Below are 20715 nucleotides of genomic sequence, written 5' to 3'. Positions count from 1 at the left end.
TAAATGTTTGTATTCAAATAACTATGTTATTAAAAAATAAAATCCACATGGTACATATGTATATAAAACAAAAGTAACAAGCTAACATAGTAATCAGTAATTTTTGCTGTAGATTAATGATCTGTATTTATGTAAATATTGCTCAAAAATAGTTTAAGTGTAACTCACTGAAAAATATCATCTTGTCAACATTTGTGCATTAATTGTAGGCTTACATTTTAAAATAGGAATATTAGCTTACAGAGTTTATACTTACTTGGTATCAGAAAGAACAACCCTTGCACTGAATATGGAGTGTAATAAACTTACTCAACGGATATCAACATTGTATGGCAATAATATTAAAATAAATCTCCACTCTAAAAACATATGTGGCCTGTGTTCTTGCATTCTTCCCAGGAGTGGAGAGTATTTATAATTTTTTGACTTTTGAAATAGATTCACAGCAAAATTATTACAGCACTCTCTAGCATAAACAACATGCAATACTAACTTGTAAGTATTTGCATCATTCTAGCATGCATTAAATAATATGGAACTTAAGCAGCATTTCAAAAGTGTATTATTTTCTCTCAAAGAAAATCTGTAAAATGTAATAATAGCAATTATTGTAATTGTAATAATCACTTACATAGTGATGACTCTGTACCAGACACTGTAATAAATCCTTTACATATGTTAACTCACTTGACCTCCACATTCTTTTTTTATTATTATTTAATAGGTACATTCTAAGATGTTGTTGTTGAGAGAGAAGAAAAGGGGGGCCAGGTCTGGCCCATGGCTGGCTCCTTCGCTGGCCTGGTTGTGGGGGGCATTTGTCTTCAGGGTCCCCAGGGGACTTTCCCACATTCTATTATTACTCCCATTTACAGATGTGGTAACTGAGGTACAAGCTGTTTAAGTGTTCCCAAGGTCACATGTCTGGTATATGTTTCAAACACTTTTAGAATGGCTCCAGAAACCATGCTCTAGAAACAGGATTATATTTAGTTTTGATGGGTTAAATAAAAAATAACTAAATAGGGCTGAGCCGGTGGCGCACTCGGGAGAGTGCGGCGCTGGGAGCACGGCAAAACGCTCCCGCCGCGGGTTCGGATCCTATATGGGAATGGCCGGTGCACTCACTGCCTGAGTGCCGGTCATGAAAAAGACAAAAAAAAAAAAAAAAGAAAAAAGAAAAAAAATAACTAAATAAAAAATCAAAAATAAATATCCATTATTTCAGCTTAAAAAGTAATAATGATATAAAACAAAAACTTATTTATGGTATGACTATATAATATTTAAAAGAGAATCCAACTTCTTCCCCTGTTGAGTAACCTAATATTCTCACAGTCCAGCAGATGTTGACATGACTGCACCTGTTATTAAGATGATTCAGATGTAGTAAAAATGTCATTTTGCAGAATTTTTATCCTTCAAAAAATGGTTTAAATAGGCTAGAAATTCTCTGTGTTTGATGAATCTTTCATGATATTCAACTAATGCTGCTATATGAAATGATAGGGATACCTGAGTTCTAGTCCTGATTTGTAATACTTTAAAACACTTAACCTGTAACGACCTCATTTTCTTCATCTATAAAATACTGGGGTTGGACAAGATGATCTCTAATGTCTTTATAATCAACTTGAATTTACAATAGCTTTATGAAATGATAAACCCTTCCTAATATGTCTGTTTCTGATCAGAACACTGAAGCCATCAGGGAATTATTGGCAGAATAAGGTCAGAGCTACAGCCTTGCCAGCATGGTGGAAAGATCTTGAGTTCACCCAAAGTTCCAAGTTATTAACTTACCAGGAAAAGCAACCTTGTTGATGTAACACCATTTGTTCAGTATTATTTTGTTTCTGGTTTATACCTTGTGCTTTTTACCGAGAGCCTCTTGTTCTGACTTGTGTCTTCAACTTTGGATTCGAACTTTACCCTCGTCAATCCCTTATGAAATCGGAAGCGGTCAAGGCTCGTACCTTACCACTTGCCGCAGGGTGATTCTGTAGCTTTACATACACACACAGCTTGCTGACTGCTCCCTCAAAAATTAACCCAGTTTTGATGCTTCTTTCTGATGCGCAGGAGGTTGAAATATTAATGCTTGTCTGGGTGGATCTATTAGGCTTTTTCTAATAAAAATATTTATATTTTCTTTTTTAGCCATTTCAATGACTATCTTTTAATCATGGTTGTTTAATCTGATTGTGTTGTAAGTATAACAGTTGGAATGAAGTGAGTTGGCACAAATATGACTAGTTGTACAATCTGGACATAGTTTTATGTTTACATGTTCTCCATCAAAAATATTAAAGAAACTGAATTCCTCTACTGTTCCTTCATTTAGGTATTCCCTAACCATCCTTCATTCCCTGAGACTGTTATAAAGAAAAATGTAACTTTAACCTGCACTGTTGCCTGTATAACTTTAGCCTGCACAGTATAACTTTAACTTAACCTGCACAAATTGTTCCTGTAAGCACTTGCTAAAAATGAGGAAAACATATCTAAAGGTATTTTAAGTGAAGCAGCTTTTTAGAAGTCAAAGCAGAACTAGATACACATTCCAGGGGCCAGCCGGTCTCAAGGACTAACCAGACCTCTTATCTTCAGGACACCTGGCAGAGCCCAAGTGAGTAAAAAAAAATCGAACAGTCCCTTATCGGGGTGCTAGACTGTTAAGCCTGACCATGAATAAAGTCTTTGTCCAAAGAAAGTGTATAAAAACTCCAATGTAAAGAGAGGGGGGCGCCACTTTTCCGAAAGGCTCCAGCTAGCTGGAAAATAAAATACCTCTTGCCTGATTGCAGCGTCTCTTGTCCTGTGGTCTTTGTGAAGCAAGCCACTCCGGCGTGTGGGATTTGTGCTTGGTGCACGGGTCTTACAAGACATTTTCAGGAAATCTCTGATGCCAAGACTGCTTTGATAATGGTATCAGAAAAGCATTTGCCTTTTTCAATGTGTTTACATTTGCACGAATGATGCAAAGGAATAGTGGGTAAAACTGCTAGAGCTTCAGCACAAATCAAGGTCAAGTCAGGACACCGAGCTCTAATAGTCATTTACTCTTTACCTCCACATACACCAGAAAGAAAAGAAAAAAATGTCAATTTCACTTAATATCTATAGTGATATTTATCAGTAACATATCAGTAATTTTATTAAATCTTAATATGAGATTTCTTTTTAATATTCTGTATGATAAAATGAGAAGAAGGTATAAAGCATTTCTGCTGCATCTGATGCTTATATAATGACTATCTCCAGGAAAAGCACTTGCACAGCACTTTAAGTTGCAAAATGAAACAATCACTTTTTTCACAGGAAAACATTTTTACTTGCAAAAACTACTGATCAAAGAAATTTTAAAAAATTAAAAACCTGTGGCTATTCAAATTTCATATTTGGCAGACATTTTTTTAAAAACAAAGAATCTGTCACTTTTATCAGTCATCTTGAGTTTGACAGCTTTCCAATACTTAAAAGACTCTTGATGATATGGGTAGTGATTTTAAAAATGTGGCTTAAAAAATACTTTATGTAATAAAATGTAATAACATTAAGAAGATACATAACTTAGTAAACCAATACTTTACAAATGTCCAGTATATGATTATACAAAATCATTTATGGGTAAAAAGAGCCATTTAAAGTGCAAGAAAAACCAATGGATTTTAACATAACAGCATACATAAATATTGTTGATGTGCTTTCCTATTTCACATTACAACTAACCTTTAAGAAACTACCATGTGAATAGTTGTGAAGTAACAAATAAGAATATCCACAGTGAATTAAAAAGTTTATTAAAATACTCCTTTCTTTACTTTCATATCTTTGTGAAGGCAGGTTTTCTTCATATATTTCAAGCAAAACAACATATTTCAACAGGTTGAATAAAGAAACAAATATGAGAATTTAGCTAACTTCTCTTAAACTATACACTAAAGAGATTTTCACACATGTAAAAACGTCACTCTTCTCACTATTTTTTCCCCATGGAAATTTAGTTATTTTCATAATAAACATGTTATTTATAATAACATTTAATAGATTTATTGTTATTTTAAATTAAATTAATAAATACATATTTTTTAAGTGCTCAGTTTAAATTTCTGGTGCAGTAAATACAATACTAATAGACATAACTCCCATGAGCAAGAGTTTTTTGGGGTCCTCATTAATTTTTAAGAGTGTAAAGTGTCCTGAGATCAAAAAGTATGGGAACCTCTGTCCCAGCTATTCCTGGCTATCTCTCCAACCTCATTTCCTAATGCTTTTCTTCCTTACTTGTCAAGTTTCTTGGTGATCCTTGAGCACTCCAAGCAGATTTTCACCACAGGGCCTTTGCACTGCTTCTCTGTCTGTGTAGAGTGCCCTGCTTGCAAATATCTGCTGGGTTCATGACTCCTTTCACACAAGGTTCTGCTTAAACACCTCTTCATCAGAAAGTCCTTTCCTAAGCATCTCTTTTAAAATAGACCCTCTTACCTCGTGACTCTCTACTCCTTATCCAGTATTATTTTATTTCATGTACTAATCACTACCAGACATTTCATTATATTTTTATTTGTCTTTTGTCTAAATCCCCCACTAAGATGTAAGCACCATAAGATGCTTTACTCTTTCACTGGCTCATGCCTAGAAATTAATTTATGCTCGGAAGATAATAATTTAAACAATGAATAAATATGGTGTCTGTTTTTATTTAACTGGAAAGATGATAATGCTAAATTGGTCCTGTTTAACTGAGAAAGTCTGGAAATCTATATTTCATTATTAGAATGGCACCTATAGGACGCTCACGTCCCAAAGGGGCTTGTGTCAATCACAAGAAACAGCAAAACCTGGAGCACAATGTAGTTTCCTAAGTAGCAGAAAAGTTTCTGAGTCAAGTCTTAACCTGCTCACTCAGATACACTGTGGCAAATATTGTAGCCACTCATGCTTCTAGATGCCAATAATAATGACTTGAAAAAAAACCAATACATTATACTATACTACACTGCACATACTATATTCTACAAAATACACTGCTGTATATACTATGCAGTTCAATTAATATACAGTTCCAAATATCCATCAGAGGTCTATAGTCATTAATGTAAGGTACATTTAAATATTTAGCTCAAATATATACTTTTTGGTTTAGCTACAGTGGTACAAATGAAGAAAAGTTCACCTTTTTGTTATTGGTCCAATTTTGCTTTCCTGAAAAACTCAGTGTGTGACTCTTTATTCTCTTGATATAGATTTTATTTGCTAATGTTTCCTTGAACTCTTTACATCAATGTTAAATAAGTAATATTAGGCTGTAGGTTTCTATTTTCTTTTAATTATTTTAACCACAGGCTCACATAAATTAAATGCTATTGGAATTTCAAAGCTTTCTTTCTTTTTTCTGTTTTTAAAATTGTTTTCTCTTTCCTAGTTATTTTCCCAGATTAGGGCAATGTGGGATGGGGAAGGCAGATTTATTTATTTTTATTTATTTATTTATTTATTTTAGTTTAAACAGTATTAAAAGAATTGGGAATGGAAATACATAGAACTATATGTCAAGAAATATGAAGGATAAAGCTTTCCTATGACCTAATTTATCTCTAACTGGTATGTTTCCACATTTGTTCTTAATGTGTAGAAGTAATTTCTGGCACTAGATGATTGTTCCTTGTTAAGAAAGGACTTCAAGCTGATGGATGGAATATCTAGGAATAACGTCAGACACATCTGCACCACGTTTCTTCCATTGTAGTTTAGCAGGCATAAATAAAAGCATCAAAATAACACTCCCTTCCTGAGACTGTGTAATGTTCTACCTCCTATTATTCAATACCATTCAGTCCCACAATGTATAAGTCATAAACACTGACAGGAAAAGATTGAAATGAATATTTAAAACAAATCTATCCAGTCAGCCAGCTAAGATCTTACCTTAAAATCCTAATGGCACCAAGAAAAAAAGTAAGACAACCTACTTTTTAATATGCCCGTACTAGTTTCTAGCAGGCAAGAATAAAATTACACTCTTTTGAGGATAAATAACCAATAAAAAACATTAGAACATGAGAGTTATAAAAATACTCTGCATAAAAAATAATGGCAGCATGTTAGATCTAGAAAACATTCATTTAAAATCAACTTACCAAAGCATAATAAGAAATGGTGAAGTAATAATCATTAATAATAATAAACAGTAATAGTAAAGATTCTTGTCTCCGTAAATGCAATGAAAAAACTGGAAAAAATGTCAGAATCAACTTTTTCAAAATTCTAGAAATTAACCAAAAAGCTTGCATTCATCCTCAGATCAATTCTTTAAGAAAAGAGACTGAGCCTTGGTATGAACAGTTTTGTAACATTTTAAGTTATCCTATTTCCATCCGCTCTTTGCAGTCCATGGCAGCCTGAAAAATTAACAGCCACCAATTATTGTCAAAACCAGCAGCTTACCGATGACAAAAAGGACCACAGGATCTGCTAAAGAGAAAATGGAAACTTTATTTTCCAGGAAAGAAACAATCTGCAGATTAGGGAAATGTAACCTCTGGGCAAACCTAAAGTATGTTCTCCAATAAGGGAGGGGAAGTGATTGGTATTTATGCCCCCCAGGATCAGGTTCACATGCATATTCAGTGAGCTTAGAGAGAATGCTATGAATATTTATAGAGAAGGCAATATGTGTGCACAGTGAGTGAACATATATGTAATTATAAGGCACCAAGCTATGTTACTATGCAGACTCCATAGATCTGCTGTGGCTGGTTTTAATATGAACCCTATATCTGGAGAAAAAAGAGAAGAATATCCATGGAGTCTGTTTTCTGTTTAATTGGAGCAATAGTGGGACTGCAAGAATGAGAAGGAGGGGGTCAGTGGCTGGCACCACTTGGACTTGTTGAAGGTCACTGTCAACCTCCCAGTGAGAGCTTATCTGGCCTTACCTTCTGAGAATTGCCTTTTACTTAGTTACAGGAATGAAAAAAAATCATAATAGTCAGTAATATAGCAATATATATTGGCAGGCTTTGAGATATGTGTCTGCCCCTCCACCCTGCTGAGGTCTTTTTTTTTTTTTTTTTTTTTTTTGGTTCTGTTTAACTATTTGAACGTCTCTTTTAGCCAGAGTCCATTTTGTCAGTCTTTTGGGGTATATTTTAATGCTACTAGCCACCAGAGGTCAGAACAGAGCTGGAGCTCTTTCAAATCTCTGTTCTCAAACTATTTTTATTATTTTACCTGTCTGGCAGGTCCCTGGTAAACCTACTCACAATCCTTGTCTTTATGTAACCTCATTCAGAGCTCATCCATTGTGAATGGTCTTTTCCTCAGAGATAACAGTTGCGGCAAACAACAAACTAACCAAAACTTAAAAGGAAGATCTGGAAAATGAGATGTTCATAGTGGGCTTTGGAAAATTTTTTATATTCTTGAGAATCAAGAAGACCACACATGTAGGGCTGCATGAACACCCAAAAAAAGATCTTACAAGGGACTCAGTTCTTATCTCTGACTTTGAGATTCTGCACAAGGAAGTGAAGAGTAGGGCAGAGTGGTAAACTGCCTGGCTGAATGCTGACAGCATGCTCTAACACAGAGAGAGAGTCCTCTGATAAGATCAGAAGACTTATTGTTCCTAGGAATTTGAGGAAGCCTATTTTATCATTAACTGCTCAATTGAGCAGAGACTTCAGTGGCCATACATGACAAGGAATACAGACATTACAGAATTAGCTCAAGATAGTTACTAAACAAACAAAAAGCAACAACAATAATAATAAACAGCTAAGACAACAGCAAACCATGGGGAGAGGGGAGAATCTAATTTCTACAGATGCCACATTATGTTATACAAAATGTGCAGTTTTCAAAAAGTAAGTATTAGACATGCAAAGACAAGAAATTATGACCCAAATACATGGGGGAAGGGAGATAGAAACTGTTTCTGAAGAAACCCAGACATTACACATACTAAACAAGGACTTTAGATCAGTTATTTTAAATATATTCAAAGAACTAAAGTAAACAAAGTATAAAACATTAAAGGAAAGTATGAAAATAATGTCTTAACAAGTAGAAAACATCAATAAAGAGGTAAAAATTATTATCAAAAAAATAAAAATTTTAGAGTAAAAAAGTAAAATAACTGACATAGAAAATGTACTAGATGAGCTTAACAGCAGATTTTAAAAAGCGGAAGAAACATAAGCAAACTGGCAAATAGGTCAATTGAAATTATCTGGTCTGAAGGGTAAAAGAAAAATAACAGAAAAAGAATTAAGAAAAGTGAATAAAACCTTAGATACCTGTGGGACACCACCAAACACACTTATATATGCATAATGACAGTCCCAGAGGCAGAAAGAGAATAGAAAGGGACAGAATGAATATTTGAAGATATAACCACAAAAAAATTCCCATATTTATAGGAAGTTAATCTACACACCAACATGCTCAACAAACAAAGAGAAAACCTCAAAGTGCATAACAAACTCAAGAAATCCACAGGTTAGCATATCATAATCAAACTACTGAAAGCCAAAGACTGAGAGAATCTTGAAAACAGCATAATAAAAGAGACTCTTTATATTCTGAGAATCCTCAGTAAGATTAACAGTCAGTTTCTTCTCATAAACCATTGGGACAAAAGAAAGTAGAATGATGTATTCAAACCACAAAAAGAAAAAGGCTGTGAACCAAAAACCCATATTCAACAAAACTATTCTACAAAAATGAAGAAGAAATTAAGGAATTCCCAGATAAACAAAAACTGAGACAATCTGTCACTAGCAGATTGTTCTATAAGAAATAGTAATGGGAGTCTTTTAGTCTGTAATAAAAGGACATAAAGAAATGAAAAGCATTGGTAAAGGTAACTTCACAGGTAAACAAAAGACAGCATAAATGTATATTTTTGTTTGTAACATATATTTCTCGTACATGATTTAAAAGAGAGCTCAATAAACCAATAATTATATTTTATATTGATTGTAATACAATGTATAAGATATAACTGGTATAACAATAGGAAAGCACAAAGGAAATGGAGGGAATGCAGCTATACAGGAGCAAAGTTTTTTAATATTATTGAAATTAGATGTTATAAATTAAAACCTTAGTTTTAATCCCCAGGGAAACAACTAAGAAAATGTCTCAAAAAATATAGTAAAAATATGAAAAGAGAATTAAAATGACAAACATGAAAATATGAATTTAACACAAAAGAAGAAATTTTAAAAATAGAGAAAAATAATTTAATATACAGAAGAAATAGTGAAGAGGTGGATGTAAATCCTACCTATAAAACTTATATTAAATGTAAATGGGTTAAATGCTCTAATCAAAAGGCTGAGATTGGCAAAATGGATAAAATAAACATGATGTCAAAGATACAAATGGTTTCAAAGTAAAAGAATGGAAGAAAGATACACTGTTGTGATGGTTAATTTGAGGTGTCAACTTGACTAGATTAAGGAATACATAGAAACCTGGCTGGCAAAGCATTATTTTTGGGTGTGCCTGTAAGAGTGCTTCCAAAAAAGATTAGAATGTAAACCTGAGTGGACAGAGTGGGAAAGATCTGCCCTCAGTATGGGTGGGCATCATCCAGTCCACTGGAGGAAAAGGCAAATCTCTTTCTGTATCCACTGGAGCTGAGATACACTCTTCTCTCCTGTTCATGGACATCCAAACTCAAGACTCCCCAGTCATTTGGTTCCAGAACTTACACCAGCAGCAATCCTGGCTCTCAGGCCTTTGGCCTTGGACTGACAATTACACCATTGGCTTCCCTGGTTCTGAGGTTTCCAGACTTGGACTGAGCCACACTACTGGCATCCAATTTTCAGATGGCCTATTATGGACTCCTCAGTCTTCACAATCACATGAGCCGATTCCCCTAATAAATCCCTTCTCTTATTTTATATACATGTACTATATATTCTGTCTCCCTGGAGAACTTTGGCTAATACAACTATGCAAATAGTAACCAAAAAAGAGCCAAAGTTGATATACTAATATCAAAAACAATACACTTTAAATTGAGAAGTGTTACAAAGACAAAGGACAGTATATATTAATAAAAGAGTCAATTTCTCAAGAAGATATAACAATTATTAACATACATATGCACCTAAAACAGAGCCCAAAATACATGAAGCAAAAATTGAAAAACTGAAGGAAAGATAGATAACAATAATAGTTGGAAACTTTAGTACCCTACCTTGAATAAAGGATAGAACATCTAAAGAGAAGATTAACAAAGTAGACCCAAACAACCCTATAACTAGACCAACTAGATCTAAAAGATATCTATATAATGCTTCACCCATGCTATGTGCTGATGTTTGCCCCCTCCAAAGCTCATATGGAAACTTGATCTTCAATGTGGCAGTGTTGAAAGGTGTGGCCATTGTGAATAGATTGGTCCATTCATGGATTAATGAATAGGTGGGTTAATGAATAAATGGGTTATCATGGGAGCAGTACTCATGGCTTTATAAGCAGAGAAAGAAGCACATTAGCATGTTCCCTTCCTCAGCCCTCACCATGTGATAATGACTCTGTAGAGATTCCCCACCAAGAAGAAGACCTTCACCAGATGCACATCCTGGATCATGGATGTCTCAGCCTCCAAAACTGTAAGAAATAAATTCTATTTCTTTATAAATCACCCAGTTTCAGGTATTCTGCTATAAGCAACAAAAAAACTGACTAACATAATCCAGTACCAGAATATATATATTTGTAAGTACACATGGAACAGGATAGTCCATGTGTTAGGCCATAAAACAAATCTCAATAAATTTAAAAGGATTAATATTATGCAAAGTATATTATCTGACCAAAATGGAAATCAATAATAGATGAAAGTTTGGGACATTCACAAATACACTGAAATTAAGCAACACATTCCTAAATAATCAATAATAAATAATAAATCAAAATAAAAATTAGAAAATATTTTCAAATGAGGAAAAATGAACAAAAAGATACTAAGCTTATGGGATGCATCTAAAGCAGTACCTACAGAAAAACTGAGAGATGTAAACACCTGTACAAAAAAAGAAAGATCTCAAATCAATAACCTAACTTTCCACCTTAAGAAGAGTAGATTAAACCCAAAGGAGGCAGAAAAAAGGAAATGATAATGATTAGAATGGAGATAAATGAAACACAAAAAAGAAAAACAATAGACAAAATCTATAAAACCAAAAGTTGGTTCTTTAAAAAGTTGACAAGTTTAACTAAATCTAAGAATGAAAAAAAGAAATGTCACCTCTCCCCCAGGGTGATGGAGACACAAAGGATTACTCAAAGCCCATTTCTTCTGAGCAGCGAGAAGCTCCGAAGGGGTTAATTTCCAGGAACCCTCAAGAGAGAAGCATTCCTCCTCAGAAGATTAACACCAAACTCTGGTCTTCTCTCCATATTTATTCTTCAGGCAGGAAAGTTACAGAAAAGGAACATAGGTGGTTACAAAAGAACAGTAAGATAATTTTCATGGCAACAGTCATTAGGTTTAGTTGCACCAAGGACATTTATCCTTTGAGCCAGCAATTTTGCTGTGTTACAATTCTTTACCTACAGCAGAGACTTTAGCCTGGGGAAAGTTTCCTGTCTTTTGCAAGCTTATCATTTCTATGTGTAATTTTTAAAAATTAGCTTATGCCTGAAACTACAGGGCTTTGGAAGCTAGGTAGGCCCTGTGAAATACATTTGCTTTATTAATGTTAGTACACTGCACAAGAAAGAAGACTCAAGATACTGAAATCAAGAATGAAAGAGGGGGACTCTGATCATACAAAAATTAAAAGAATTATAAATGAATATCATGAACAATATTGTGCCGATAGACTAGAAAACCTAAATGAATGGCTATATTCATAAAAAGACACTAACAATTGAAAATGACTCAGAATAAAGAGAAAATCTGAATATATCTATAATAAGTAAAGAAATTTAATTCCTAGTCAAAAAACTCACCACAAAACACATCTCAGAGCCAAATGGCTTCACTGGTGAATACTACTAAATGTTTAAAGAAGAATTAACAACAATGTTTCACTAAATTTTTCAAAAAATAGAAAAAAGAGGAAACATTTTTCATTCATTTTGAGGTCTGCATTATCCTAATACTGAAAACAAACAAAGATTCCTAGAAAAGAAAGCAATAGACCAATATATCTTATTGATATAAAAGCAAAAATTCTGGACAAATGCTAGCAAATCATAATCATCAACATTAAAAAAAAAAGATTATACAACATGAACAAATAGGATTTATTTGGGGAATGCAAGATTGTTTGAACATAGAAAAATCACTCAGTGGAATACATTATATCAATAGAATAAAAGATAAAACCACATGATCTTTTCAATAAATGCAGAAAAAGCATTTGACAAAATCTAACACACACCCTTTCATGAGAAAAAAAAAATTAACACACAAGGAATAGAAGGAAATTCTCCCAACCTGCTAATGCACATCTATAAAAATTCCACAGCTAACAACCTATTTAATGGTAAAGACTGAAAGCCTTCCCCCAAAGACTGAGAAAAAGACCAGGATTCCCCCATCTGCCACCTATATTTAACATTGAATTGGAAGTTCTAGCCAAGCAATTAGGCAAGAAAATGAAGCAAAAGGCACCCTATTGGAAAGAAAGAAGTAAGATTATCTCTATCTGCCAGTGACATGACGTTGTATTTAGAAAATCCTGAAGAATAAAAAGAAACTATTAGAGATAATATATTAATTCAGTAAGGTTTCAATATGCAAGATCAATATAGAAAAAATAATAGCATTTCTACACACTAGACATAAACACTGAAATGAAAATGAAACTTAAATACAATTAAATTTAGAATACATCAAAAATAATAAAATGTTTAGGGATTAATTTAACAAAAGAAGCACAAGACTTGCACATGGAAAACTGCAAAAATCACTAAAAGAAATTGAAGACATAAATAAATAGAAAGAAATGTCATGTTCATGGACTGCAAGACTTAATATTGTTGAGATGACAGTACTACCCAAAATGATCTACAGAATGCAACCTCTATTAAAATGCCCCTATGTAGCAGGCAGGTTTCAAAGTTGTCTCTTAAAAATCCTCACCTCCTGATATGAACACTCCTTTCCACTTGAGTTTCAGCTGGAGCTAGTGATTTATTTCTAAAACAAAAGTGATAGGATGTTACTTGTATAATTAGGTTGCAAAAGACCGTGAACTCTGTTGGTTGGACTCTCACTATCACTTTCTTGGCTTGCCTGCTTTGATGAAGCAAGCTAGCAGGTGGAACTGAAGGTGACTCTGGCCAACAGAGAGAAACTCGGTCCAATAGTCTATGAGGAATCGATTAGAATCCTCACCCAAACCACTGGGCAAGCTTGGAACAGGGTCCTTCTCCAACTGACCCTTCAGATAAGATGACAGACCATGGGCCAGCACTTTGATTGCAGCTATGTGAAGGACCATGAAGCTGTACCCAAATTCCTGACCCAGAAAGTGTGAGGTTAAATGTGTTTTTAAAACCATATATTTTGGAGTATTTTGCTGAGCAGCAATAGATAATTACTACACTTGGTTTCAGACAATGTCCTCCCCTCTTTATCCTTCACCACAACCCTCACCCGCACACAATTCTTAATCGATTTTTGTTTTTAATGAAAAAGGAGAGTGTCTTCTAATGCTATTAACTTCATCTTTGGGTTTCGTAACACCAAATTTCCTAAAAAAAGAAAAGTGACGACCCTTCTTGAGATGGATGAAAGAAAAGTACTTCTACCAGTGAGATCAAAGTACAAATTACTTTTTCAGTATATCGTGTCTCATATTTTGAAGGTGTATTTTTAAATGCAGTAACAAAATATATCTTACATAAAACATATCTTTCATGTGGAAGGATATCATATGATCCTTTCATTTCATGCTCTAGTGGTCAAGAGAGTCATCGGTTTTCTTTTGCCTCCAAATCTTCTACTGAAAGTGTTTTTCCCTATTCAAAACCCCCCTCTGAAATGGACTACTAGTTTGGGGGTGCTTACTATATACGGTTGATCATTTATTCAAGTTTAATTACCTAATATTTAATAATATTGTAATATAATATTATTGTTCACATTCCGTAGTTAAGATGAATTCAGAAAGGTTACTCAACTTATGGAATTAGATTCAAAATCAAACTGTCTGCTGTCTACGTCTCTTCTCTTTCTCTCACATCAATGGTAATGGACAAATCATGGTCATTCTCAGAGTTTCCATGTGAAAGATAAGTTAGCACTCATTGGAACCAGGTTATCTAAAGATAGAGCTAATGATAAGAGCCACACCATTTGGCTCTTTTTAATCTCCATCATGTGTAATCAGTTCCTGGATTCATGAAATATACTCCGTAAAGGCTGATGAGTTGCTTGCAAAAGTTTGATTTTTATGTCAAACATTTAAAACATCGTATTTCTAGTTTGTTTCAAACTTTGCTTCAATAGGCCCCAGGCCTAGAATAAATAGTCTGTATTCTGGTATTTTTAGTAAGCCATAGATAATATTTTCCCAAAACTTCAATGAGGATTTTTGGAGAACAAATTCCATATATTAATATAAATATATCTGAACTCCAAATCAAGAGCGCTCCAAAAGCATCCCCTGAGTTGCCAACTGACAATATTGTTATTTGATAATTGGAACAGATACATGAATTTATAGCTGTTTTCAAGTGCAGAGGCCCTATGCTGTTTTAGGAGAGTTGTCCAAAACATTAGAAATGGGTAAATTTGGGGCGTTATTTCTAAAAAGGAGTTTATCTGAAATGCTCAGGATCAAAGGGGAAATCTCAGGAGAAATAATTCACTGAAAATGTAAGATAATTTAAGTGGAATAAAAATACAAAATATCAGAACTTGAATATTTCCCATTATGACATGTAAAGAGGATTCTACATAATGTCATCTGGCAGAAACTAAATATCCTGATTATTGTACTTTCATAATTATAATTTTCTTGTTATGTTTCTCCTTCAAGCCAAATATCAGGTCTACGGATGAGTGGGACAAATAGCTAGCTTCCCATTTTAATTGAGCATTATCTTTGTAACCTAAAATAAAGTGCAATAATTTCAGGGGAAAGTGATGTTAGTATTAGTAAACTTCGACTTTGCTCTGTAATCTGCTCACAGAACAATGACTGACTATGCTCCTTTATTTTACATTTAGAAAGAGTGTAATTACTGCTTAAAATTCATCTTTAAGTACTTTGTTCCATAATTAAACACCACCAAGAGAAAATCTAGTCATTCACCAACATAAAGGTTCTTTTGCTTACATGCGCAGCCCTTCGAAGTAAGAAAGTTTCTCAGTAATAATTTTCCTTATTTTATCAAGACCCTACATGGGTTTTTTAACCTTTTTTCCCCATATATCTAATATATAATTAATTTGATAAGTTGAGAAGACTTTTTTTAATAGAACATGATTATATCTCAATACGTAAATTCTGTACAACCAAAAAATAAATCGGCACAATAAAATAAAAGAGAAAGCACATGGTATTTCATGTGCAATACTTGACAAATTGTTGACATCCTGAATCATAAATGAGCTTAGAAATCAGTACCAAAGAGACTAAAATTACAAGGGAAGTAGGAAAAAAAAGAATCAGACAAAAATGAAATAACACAAATAACTAATAAGGCTATATGACAATCTAGCTTAACATTAACAAAATAAAAAAGCAATTTCTTTGTAATATTACATTATCAATGATTGAAAATACTGATATTGAAAGTTTATACAGTTTTAGGGAGTGGGGAACTCTCATTCAAACACTGGGAAAGCTTACTCCAATTAGGGGATAAGTTTTAGGTGGTATTAACATAAAGACTGACAGGTTTCGCATTCGCAAAGTTCACATGCAGCATTAAAATTTTATATCACTCAAACCTTTCCTTTGAGAAAGAAAACTAAAGATAGCTAATATTGGAAATGGTGAGGGATTCTGTTTGTCCTACTTCATTTCAATACATCCTAATTTATGAAAAGAGAAAAAAGTAGAGATTTTTCATGTTTTTCATCTTAAGTAGGGTAGCCTTCCTATTTTTCTCTAATTGCACTAAAAAACTAAAGATAAATGTTCACAAAATCAACATGACTGATTTGCTTTTTTGGCAAAGAGAAAATTTATTTAGCGTCTAGAAGCAATTTTGTGTGATAGACTCATTTCTTCAAATGAGTTCTATAATGAGCCTTTGTCTCACAACTTAATTGTACTTTTTACTTTATTCCCCAAGAATTTCTGTGTCTTTTGTGCAAAATGCAAGAAACAACATGTCTACCTGGAGAAACTCTAATATGGCCCACCTTAAGTAACTATAAAAAAAAAAAGTGGGGATATTTATTACTCTTGAAAAGGGCTTATTAAATATTCAATGAATACTCAATTTATTTTCCAGAATAAGACTTAGCCTATTGAATACATTGTCTATTGACCTTTATGATTTCACTCAATGATCTAAAACCTATTGAAGCAATAGTTCTTCATTTTTTCCCCAGCTGAATTTAACCATACTTTAACCTCATTTTATTTTTAAGTAACTACATATTGTTAAATACAGCTGACTTAAAGAGATATTAATATTTGAATATCTTAAAAGAAAAGTATTCTTAGGTCACAGGATATGTATCTAACACTATAAAGATTTGGGGAAGGTATAGTGGGAAGGGGATGTTGTCAGAATAATATACTTCACTGAAAAATTGCTCCTGGAAGTTTTCAATAAAACCAATTTAGCAAATAATCTTTATGCCAATGTCTGAAGTGCAAATGGAATCTAGTTTCATTTATTTATATTAAGTAGTCATTTCTCTGTGTTGCACTTAATTGAACTATTGTTCTCTTCATTAAGTATGCCTTCTGAAAATTTCATTTTTGAAAACTGCTGTTCTTCCAATCACAGTAAATGTGAGAAGGAGAAATCAAATATTTTCAGGAAATTCAAGCTGTATGTGTTTGTTGATTTTTTTTATTCTTGAGAAAATATGGAGAAATACCAAATAATTTGTGTTTGTGTAACTCACCTGAATTGCTTCCAAGTTTCTTGTTATTGCAAGCAATGAGGAAAATGGAGTCAGTACAGTCAGGCCCCATCACCTCATATGCAGCTGGGTATGATTCAGTACATCTGTTGTAAACAAGTTATATGAGAGCGGTGTAACTGCACATGTGCACCCATATGCTCCTTGGCTCATTGCCACTATTGTGTACTTTTGGTATAAAAGGCAGCAGCTCTGAACCACTGGCTGGCAGAGCTCACGTCAGCCTGTTATCAGTTGCCAGAACCTTTTTTCAACTACCTGACTCACAACCTGCACAGGATGGGGCAGAGGGGTCTGTGATCCAGCCTGACACAAGCATAATCAGTTTATTATAGAATCCTGACTCTTGATGGCATAAGGCTTCATTGCTTCACATGTCATTCCCATTCCCACCCTAAGCATCTCCTGTTCAGTAGAAGGTCCCTTAACAACATTTTCAGCCATAATTCTTGGGGAATTTTTTTTCTCTTTGTTTTTAAGTTCCTAGCTTCTCTTTCTCTTATACACAATCAACTCTTAGAATATCCTACCAAACCCTATCCTCCCCCAAAGGAAAAAAAAAAAAAAAAAGACACAAAAACAGTTAAAGACAATATAAAAATATCAAGAGGCTAGAAAATTTTAAAGTAGTTGTAGAACTTCTTATTGCTGTTGTTATCCAGAAACTTTTTTCAACATTCTCAACCAGAATTATTATAGAATCCATGGAAGAACCATCTCATTCTTTAACATACATTTTGGTGCCAAAAGGATATTGCCAAAATCATGTTCAAACTGTAGGCTCCATTCCCAGGTAAATAAATAAGTGAAAATATTTCAGCAGATTTAAAGTAAACACCACTGTATCAGTCAGGGATCTTGGGATAGGCAAAAGTACAAACTTTGGCTCACATAAGTAGAAAATGTGTTTATTTAAAAGCTATCTAACCTTGATAACAGATATCTCTCTTCTCATATTATAGAATCCCAGACAAGTGACCTAGGCTCAGACAGTTGGATGTCTAAGACTTTGAATCTCTCAGAAATGACATAATTGCAAACACAGTTGAAACTATTCACACCAGCAGCCATGGTGGAATCGAGAACCCTGCAGAAGTACTGAGCAATATCAGAGGAACATCCAGTGGTGGAAGTTCCACTGGCTACATCCTAAAGAGCTCACCTTTCTGTATATTATATGAGTGTACTTCAAAAAGTTCATTGAAAGATTCTTATAATGTTTTAATTCTACATTTACAGAAACTTTTTAAAGAACTCTGATATGAGTACCACATATGCTTTAAATAAGTAGCTTTTCTCCTTAAGTGCTCAAAGTTTGATTTAAATTTCCCACAATCAAGGTCCCTGACTGACACAGTGGTCCTAGTGTTCCAGTTTCAGATGACTTTTTAACATCTTCATACACTTGGAGGTCAGGCATAAACTCTTGTTTTATCTCCAGTTCTTGTTGCTGGAAATACAGTTTGGCATGGTGTTGTGGCACTAAAATCTGCTAAATTATGTGGCTCTTTCTTGAAATCTGTAATGACTCCGGCTGAGTGTCTCTGAAAACTCCAGTATTCATTACGAGTGTATCAGTTAATATTGACATCCCTATCTATAAATGGCATGCCTATCTATACAGTATAGGCTCCAAAAAGTCTTGCTGGCATGAAACGTTTTCTGATGCTTTAGTAAACTCCTAATTCTACTATGTACTCACCTAGGACTAGAGACAAATGCTAATCATTTAGAGACTGCTTTTTTAGGACCAAAGGATATATTTCCTTACTCAGACAATAAGGAAAAGTATGGCAAACCAAATAAATGAAAAGGTTTTAATGAAGGCTTATGGGAGACAGATAACAATCTGAAAGTGAAATTTTCCAGTCAACAGGCATCAACTAAACAATCAAATGCATCATCTGATACTGAATTTGAAGAAAAACAAACTCGTGTTTCAAAGGAAGATACTGACCATGAAGAAAAAGCCCCCAATGAGGATGCTAAAGCAATTGACATATCCACTCCGAAAGCTGCCAGAAAAGAAAGAGGAAGGCTGAAAAACAAGTCAAAACCGAGGAGGCAGGAGTAGTGCCAACAGCAGCAGCATCTGTTAACCTGAAAGTGAGTCCTAAAGGGGCTGACCTGCAGCCGAAGTCAAGATTCCAGAACCAAGAGGCAGACCCCAAACGGTAAAGCAGCCCTGTCCTTCAGAGTGATATGGGTACTGAAGAAGACAAAAGTAAGAAAAAGGGGCAAGAGCATAAGCAATGCAAAAAGCAGCCAAAGAAGGGTGAAAAGGACCAGAAGAAAGGAGATAAGCCAAGAAAGAACCAGACAAAAAAGAGGAGAAAGAAGTCGAATCAAAAAGGAAAAATTTAGCTAAAATGGGTTACATCAACCTCGATTCTGAAGAAGGAGATGAGCAAGAAGGTGAAAAGAGAAAATGTGGAAGAAACTTTCAGACTGCTCCCAGAAGGAATATGCTGAAAGGCCAACATGAGAAAGCAGCAGCAGATCAAAAATGCCAGCAAGAGGAACCAATGCCAACTAAGCAGCAGAATAAAGACGAAGGAAAGAAGTCAGAAGTCAAGAAAGCGGAGAAGCAGCGAGAAACATCAGTGGATTCTTGACTTCCAAGGATACATGCTGGAATGAAAAATTCACTCGAAATTGATTATCTTGATGTGAACAGATGCATTGAGGCCTTGGATGAACTTGCTGCAAGCTCAGAAACACACAGAGATGATTACAACCCTGAAAAAGATACGGTGTTCAAGGTTAGTCAAGTTATCATGGAAAAGTCTACAATGTTGTATAACAGGTTTAAGAATATGTTTTTGGTTGGTGAAGGAGATTCCGTGATCAAACACGTGCTGAATAAGTCTTTTGCTGAACAAAGACAGCATGAGGAAGTGAATAAAGCCAAAGATCTAGGGAAGAAAGCACCAAACAAAAAGCTGGAAAGGGAACAAAGAGGTTCAAAGACTCTAAGTGGAGGATCTAATGCCCAAGACTGTAGTCATCAGGCACAACATAATGAAGATAGCAATGAAAAAAGCAAGGACAACCATGAGGCCAGCACTAAGAAAAAGCCACCCAGTGAAGAGGAGAGACTGAAATACCTCTGAAGGATTCAACAGTAGACGACTGGCGTTGACATACCTGGAATATGAAGAACGTTGGAGAAGTTTGTAACGGGTTTCATTTGAAATATTTAGACTGCTAAAAGTTTTAAATTTTTATAAGCATAGGTTTTGATGCTTAAAACTTGTTTTGAAGGAGAAAATCCCTTCATCTTTGTTTAAAGTAATTAAACATTATTGCTAATTGTATTTGTGCAGTATTAACAGCTACATTATACAGTAAATGTGGGTGAGACTCCCATTTAGAAAATGTTCAACTGCTTTTCCAGACATGGTTGTAGCATATTTTCAATTCGTGTGTATGTTAACATGTAATTGGTAGTAGCACAGAAAAGTTACATGTTAAAAGCTGCTACTTGTATAAACCTTTCTTTTCCCAAATACTGCGGGTTTTGTTCATAGCTTTTACAAATCTTGGATTTACCAGACTGTCTTTTCACTGTTTGTGGGTTTTGCAGAAGTTGAGCATTTTTATGGTAGATGAAATGTTACTTC

The 20715-nt window shown here is 34.3% G+C and overlaps 1 pseudogene; it reads left to right on the top strand.

Annotated features, from left to right (window-relative positions):
• Positions 1 to 20234, top strand: part of LOC134361734 (PC4 and SFRS1-interacting protein-like) — an 82167-nt pseudogene extending 61933 nt beyond the window's left edge.
• The last annotated feature ends 481 nt before the right edge of the window (positions 20235 to 20715 follow it).

Source organism: Cynocephalus volans, chromosome 13 (genome assembly GCF_027409185.1).
Source record: "Cynocephalus volans isolate mCynVol1 chromosome 13, mCynVol1.pri, whole genome shotgun sequence".
In the NCBI taxonomy this organism is placed as follows: domain Eukaryota; kingdom Metazoa; phylum Chordata; class Mammalia; order Dermoptera; family Cynocephalidae; genus Cynocephalus; species Cynocephalus volans.
Note: the sequence above shows the minus strand (reverse complement) of the source record. Positions and strands in the feature narration are given on the sequence as shown.